The sequence below is a fragment of the Oncorhynchus masou genome, chromosome 24 (assembly GCF_036934945.1).
Source record: "Oncorhynchus masou masou isolate Uvic2021 chromosome 24, UVic_Omas_1.1, whole genome shotgun sequence".
NCBI lineage: Eukaryota > Metazoa > Chordata > Actinopteri > Salmoniformes > Salmonidae > Oncorhynchus > Oncorhynchus masou.
In genome coordinates, this window is record NC_088235.1 from 54,360,924 (window position 1) to 54,368,829 (window position 7,906).

The window sequence follows — 7,906 nt, forward strand, 5'->3', positions numbered from 1 at the left end:
ACACAATATGGGCTATACTACAATGTAGGATCCTCACATGTTAATTCACATGTGGACTTCAGATCATCACAAGCAGCAGTACAGGAGGAGCAGTACATCCAGGGACGTGGAGAAGTGAAAAAGTGTGCAGTAGTTGATGTTTATATGATGTTGTCAGTTTGCGTGTGTGTGTGTGTGCGTGCGTGTGTGTGTGTGTGTGTGTGTGTGTGTGCGTGTCCGTGTGTTTGTGTGACTGTTTGTTTGTTCCATCCACTAGGGGTTTGACATTGTGCCATCTGGAAGCTCACAGGGATAGGGGGCTGGCTGCTACCCGTCCTGATAGCTAACCCGCCCCCATGCCTACACCCCTGTGCCCCTTCCTTACCCCCTCACTCCCAACCCTCTCATCCCAGTCCCCTCCTCTCTTCCCCTCACTTTTCTGACATTCCTCGCATCTTCCTCACTCTCTCTCCTTTCTACTCACACATTTCAGATCCTCATCTTCAATCACCTTCAATGTTCAACAACCCCTAGCTGGGTTTGCAGGCTTTTGTTCCAGCCTAGCAGTAGCATGTCCTGATTCAACTAACAAGAGTTCAGACTGAAGACCATTGTTAGATGATTATTTGAAACAGGTGAGTTAGCGCTAGGCGGGAACAAAAGCCTGCCCACGCAGGAGCTCTGCAGGAGTGGAGTTGGAGAACCCTGGCAGCCATAGAGGCACAGAGGAGCGGGTACACACTGTCATCATCAGTTTGAGTAGCATTTCCAAGCCAGGCCTCAGAATGAACGGCATCAGAACAATGGACTAATGAGATTTAAGGATAAGGCTCAGTCTCCTGCCAAATTACTGCCAGCATAGGGGGAAATTTACCCCCGCCGTTTTCTCTTTTTTGTATTGTCTATTTGTCATTCAGCCCTTAATGGAAAAAGATCTATGCATATGTAAGTGACAGAGAAGCCCTTTACCGGCATTCAGTGTTGTGCACAGTGGATAGGGCTCTCCGGCACTCCAGGCCCGGATTACTGACCATTAGGGCTTATTTTACTACAGTCTTCAGGCAATTATTCCCCAAATCACCCCTCTCTCAACCCTTTCCACTCCCGGAGAGGATGTAGCCTACACAGACTAGGATGTGTTGGTGAGCAGAGCCCTATTCACGGATGGAGGGTGGTGGGGTGGAGGTAGAAGGGATGGGATGAGCTAGTGGAAGGGACATAATTGCATTTACCCTTATTAATTGTGTCACCTGGTTATGATGATTCATTCTAATGAAGTCAGTTGAATAAGCATATGCATGGCTTTGGTTCTGTATATATTTGCATTGTAATAATGCCACTGTATGTGCTTGCGTGACTGTCTAGATATTTGTTGGGCAAGTATGTGTGTGTATTTGTGTGTCTGAGAATCTGTGCGTGCATGCATGTGTGTGTGTTTGTGTGTTTGTGCCAGGTGAGGGCTGACACAGAGAGTTAAGGTGAGACCTGGATACTGTGACTCCCTCAACTGAACACTCAGAAACCTCAAGGCTAGGCAAGAGACTGCCCCACTTTCTCCAGCTTTGACCTAACTGTAAACACACGCACGCACAAACACACACACTCACAAATGCACGCACACGGGCACACACACACAAATGCACGCACACGGGCACACACACACAAACGCACGCACATGCACACACGCACACGCACGCACACACACACATCACACACACACACACACATGCTTGCATATGCAATGTCTGAGACACCTAAGTATACTGCAAAAACCTAACGATAGCAGATAATTAAGCTATAATCCTGTATAAACACATTCCAATGCTGAGAACCTCAATTCATATATATATATATATATCACAATAAGTCTGTCATTTAAGCTTCAGTTATTATTATTTGAGTTTATGAAGATGTAATTTAGACAGTTGTCTATATGAGGTTAATAAAAAAAGAATGATTAGGTGAGCACACACTCTATGCTACAAAGATACTACAGCGACTACCAGTGTTGATGTTCTACTTCTGACTACAATAATAGTTCTATATCGTTACAGCAAGCCAGTGTTTTTCTAGGCCACGAGAGGTTGCGTTGCGAGCTTTCATGTTTGTGTGAGCGTGTGTGCACGTGTGTGTGTAGGGGTGTGGTGCCCTGGGTGCTAGCTAACATGTCTGCTGGAGACACATGGCTAATCCTGTAGGTCACAACAGCCACTTTTATCTCCTCCCCTCTCCGGATCTTCCTTTTTGATGTAAAATTAGTCCAGGAATAAGTAATTCTCTCTTCCCCCAATCCGGCACACACACACACACACACACACACACACACACACACACACACACACACACACACACACACACACACACACACACACACACACACACACACACACATTTGTTGTAGTCCTGGGAGGCAAACAATGCTTGGAGGAAGAAAGTGAAACGAAAGAAATGAATCAAAGCCTTTGATCCTGAAAGATATTAGAGAGAAAGAAGAAAAAAAACAGTCAAGTTGCTAAAAAAATCTAACTTGGAATCAAAATGCAAATCACATTGAAAATGCAATCGCTTTTTCTCCCTCTCAATCTCCCTTTGTAATTAGTAATTCCAGTTTTGTTTTCACCTACTGAGGAATAGACTTTATTTTCTGGGGAATGACGTCATCACAAATTAAGATAATGGGAAATGCTATTTTTAAGTTGTTTCGACATATTAAATGGTAAAGAAATGAAATGAAAAAGCAGAGGGCGGGATGTTGCATGGGGACAGAACAGTGGGAGAAAGAAGAAGAGAAAGAAAGAAAAGATGATGAGACAAAAGATAAGAGAAATGTATTGAAAGTAAGTAGTTTTTCAGGGATTTTTAAGGGAGTGGGGGGGGGGGGGGGTAATATTGTTAATTTTCCCCCAGCCCTCTGCTTCCTTGGTACATTATGCCTGTAGTCCCGGGGGCGTAGAGCTGGAGATTGTCTGGCACAGGGAGCATCTCTGTAATGATGTCTTTGTGGGGATGTCAGCCTAGCTTTCAAAGGGAAAGCCCAGCCAGCTGACCCAGCCATTTAGGACCTGACAATGAGCAGCTGTAATTGAAAAGTGTTCTTGGCGAAGGGAGGGAATAACACATAGCCTCTATCTGTTTAACAAGAGTTGATGCCAACAAACTAATAGGTAGGGTTCCATTCCACTACTGTAACATGGGCTAATGCTAATCAATGACTGTATTTGAACTCAACTGGATAGCAGTGCTGTGAGGGGTCAACTCTCGTCTGGTGTATGACAGCACATCACCCTCTCGCTCTCTCTCTCTTTTGCTCTCCTTCACCTTTCTCTCTCTCTCTCTCTCTCTCTCTCTCTCGCTCTCCTTCACCTCTCTCACTCTCTCTCTCCTTCACCGCGCCCTCTCTCTCTCTCTCTCCCTCTCTCTCTCTCTCTCCATCACCTCTCTCTCTCTATCTCCATTTTGGCCATGCAGCAATATTCAGAGCTTCCAAAAGTGTTAATGAAAACCTATATTTCCTGCTACTGTGTGGTTCTTTCATCTGATTGGTCCAGAGAAGTCTGACCGCATCTCACACTGGGCTGGTGGACGGCAGACTCCTTGCCCCAGGTGGTGGATGGTTATTGGCCACCACATCCCTCTTTTTTCCCTTCATTTCTTTTCTTTCTTTCCCTCCCTTCTCCCTCCCCTCCTGTCCTCCCTCCCATCCTATCCAAATAGAGAGATCTCGAGGAGGTGGCAAGGTGGCAGGCCCAAACGTAAAGTGTACGCAATCACTCAGATACAAGTGGCACCGCTAAAAATTGCCTTCATATATCAGCTTATGGTTTACAGGCGCTGGCAGAAAGGACGCTAAAAGGTCAGGAGAAAAAACATATAGACGTGTCAGAGCCTGTGCTCTGGGCGCCAGGGCTGTGGGCTGGTGGCTGAGGAGATGGGCTGGGAGGGTGTGAAAGATTGTGTGTGTGTTTGAGAGATGTGTATGAGCGTTTGTGTGTGTGTGGGTGTGTGTGTAAGATGGGCTTGGGGGGACTAGGGCAGTGTTTGATGAGACCAGTGTGTGTGTGTGTGTGTGTGTGTGTGTGTGTGTGTGTGTGTGTGTGTGTGTGAAGGAGCCCTGTGCCGGAGTCAGCACAGCCACATACACACAGGTACACTGGAGCTGAAACCTCTCTGCCGACCTCCGATGACAAGACGGATCGTTCCATTCATCTACGGGTGAGTGCACGGATCGGTCCATTCATCTACGGGTGAGTGCGGTGGCCAAGCAACATTTTTCACTCCAGGACCAGGATGCATCTGTGCTCTAGAGGAATGTCACTGGCCTGAATGCCCTGATCTGTCATGAGCTCGCTGCAACACACGCGCACACACACACACACACACACACACACACACACACACACACACACACACACACACACACACACACACACACACACACACACACACACACACACACATAGAGATAGGCTACAGTGCACACACACCATCTTAGAATTGGTAAATCTGACAAGCCATAGCACACTGCAGTATCTTACATACAGATGCCCAATGAAGAACCACATACACACATGCATGCTACCTAATCTGTAGCTAATGGGCTGTGTGACCATAGAGGGCATATATAATAATGACATCATTTGATTACTAATAGGCTCTCTAGTTTAGAGAGATCAGGTCACAGAGTAATACACTTTGTCAATAAAGAAGTGCAATTAAATCACAATATAATTACAATGCTGTTCATCTATTGTAACTAATTAGAATGACCCTGGGATATCATGGACATTGTGAAAAGATCTTGCTGCAAGACATTTTGAGAAATACAGTTTTTACCCCATAGTGGACAGGAAATGTCATCCACTGCCTGTGACCTCTCAGACAGAAGGACCAGACCTGGTCAATGTGCAATGACCTAGATAGATCCATGACCTGAAGACTCATCCATTCATGACCTGGTCTTCACCCACCACCCACCGTCAGACTGGAACAGAAAGGCTGATCTGCAGGTGAGGAGAGAAAGACAGAGAGAACATTATTGGATTCATGCCTGTTGTTTGCTTATGTCTTGATGAACTCTTAGAGCTCGTCTGCCACTTTTAACCGCTCTAACGTCACATACTCTCTGTGTGCAGACTGGTTGGGCATGTGACACATAGACACACACGTGTGTGATTGAGGATGGGCTGTCGAAGGGAAGGATGGAACGAGGCATGGATGGAGGGGGAGAGGGGCCGGTCAAGGCTGGGCCGGGCAGAGTGTGAAGCTGAAAATAATGATGTTGTGGATAAAGCGCAGAGTGGACACCCAGCACTGCAGCTGACTGAGGCAGGCAGAGGTGGAATAGTTAGCCTGCTGGCTCAGACATGGACCCACTGGACCACACACAGATGCCCATTTACTGCCCCGCTGACGAGACCCCCGGGCCTGCACACACACACACAGATAAATACTTCAATTTTACATACACTCACGCATATTAACATAAACCATGCCCCTTGCAATTCAGCATCATCCATTGGTGCCACACACTCCTGTAACTGCATGCTGCGACATACACATACAGTTCCGTAAACACACACAGTGCCCCTCGCCATGTTCTTGGGATCAGGAGAGACCATGTGACTGCCCATCGTCACACACACACACACACACACACACATGGTGCATAGCTCACCCCAGGGCAGAGATGTGCTCTGTTGTTGTTTCCGGGGCAGTGGGCAGTCACGGGGGTATGTGTGTGTCTGACAGCTGTGTGTGTGTGTTTGTGTGTGCTCGAGATGTGTCCTAATTTGACAGTCCCACAGTAGTGGTTGATCCCCTGTGTAGTTGATTTGGGTTGATGTTGACCCTACAGGCCCTGTCAGTACAACATGCTCTCTGTCTCATTCTGTAGACCAGTGTGAAATGTGTCTCGGATAGGGAGACGACACGTACACTCACTAACCAAGCTGACTGTAGCACTTTGAAAACACTCATTATGAAGCATTAACAGCATAAAATGAATAGCAAGATATATAAAAAAAACATTCTAACCCTTCTTTGAGATGGACCACTCTGCTGTCTTTTACTGTGTGTGTGTGTGTGTGTGTGTGTGTGTGTGTGGTGTGTGGTGTGTGGTGTGTGTGTGTGTGTCTGTGTGTGTGTGTAATGGTTCCAATGATAATTGTGGTCTACAGTAGGTTGGGTTGTGTGTCAACTTATTCGATTACAAATTATCTTTACACAAATGAGGACGGAGGAAGGTATGGTATGGTGGTCACTATAGTGGTTGCCGGGGTGGTTGCCGTGGTTATCTTGCTTAGCATCAATAAATTAAGAGCCCAGTAGACCTAGACCAGGGGAAAATCCTCTCTCCACCCTTACATTTCTCTGTTTCTCATGTTCTCCCTCTCAATATATCTCTTTACATACAGATGGTACACACACGAAGCAAAAGTTTTTGTTAAGTTGGAGGGAATGTCATGTGAGCAGTGTCATGAGGGCATGGTCGGGATGGGTGTCCTGATATTAAATGCTAATAAAAGTCAGTTGACATTTACATTTTCCCTATCTCTGTTCTTCTCTTTCTCTTTCTCCTTCCCGTCTGTCCAGAGTGGACACGTCAGCCCTGTGTCCTGTTGGTTCCTGTGAGGTAAAGACCATTCTGTAATCCCCTCTGCCATCTAATCCCTTCATAGTCACTTGATTTTAAACACACACACAGATAAGGTTACTGCTGGCCAGCATTCGTGCCAGTCAGAGAGCTGTGTGTGCGTGTGTGTGCGTGTGTGTGCGTGTGTGTGTGCGTGTGCGTGTGTGCGTGTGTGGTAAGGCATGCAGTGTGCATGTGACAGCCCCTTCCCGTCTAAAGGAAATTCCCGAAAAAATGAAGCCTGTCTGTGGGTGGTGAACTAAGGGTCAGTCTCCCTCCATATGATAAAGGCCTGTGCACATGGACGGACACACACACACACACACACAGATATCCTCAAGCCATCTGCACCAAGTACCCAGGATGTCAGTATGGCAAAGGTCTGGGGAGGTGGGGTCAAGCATGAGAACAGGCTGTACTGTGTGACATACTCTTTCTCTCTCATTCTCTCTCTATCGCAGAGTGGGATTCCTGCAGAGGCAACCCGAGAATGCAATGAAATGAACAGAGCTCTGGCCAGGCCACATAAACGCAGACGTAAACACACAGGATAATAACAGTCAGGCCTGGGAGGACTGTGTCTGTGTGTGTTCTCCGGCCAGTATCCGCTCCGCTACTAAGTAGATCCAGCTGGGCAGAGGTGGCACCAGTGATGTTTATCGGGGGCTTTAGCCCATCAACTTATTGTCAACAGTTCAAGAGACTGTCAGTGCACAGATGGGAAAGAAGGAGAGAAAGAGAGAACGAGAGACAGAGTTTCACCTCAGTAAGAGAACATCCACACAAGTGAGAGAACACACACACACACAAACATGAAATGAAAAGATTGCATGTTCCGTACAAATTAGTTGATATGATAACTTGACCACTTTGAATTGATGATTTTACCACAATGTTAAACTGGTAAGGTCACCCCTTCCGTTGTAGACAGACCCTGGTTTATCCATTATGTACACGCAGAACTATAGATGTTGCAGGATGTACTGTAGCATCAGATTTAGAATTTTTATGGAGATATGTTAACATGTCTAGGTGTCACACCCCTTACAATGTAAATTGCTTTGAGCACCGGTAATAGCAACATCATTATAATAATATAATAAACCATTAGATTATTCTAGATATATGATCGAAACAATGTCTTCGAGGGAGCATCCATCCCTATGAAACAACTCTTCTCCCTGTGTCGCGGTGTCGGCCAATGTTTACCAAAGTTGAGCTAATCTCATTTGCATATTAAATGTGGTTAGTTTCATTTCAGTTCGTTGAGGGGATTATGCTGATTGTGGGACACTC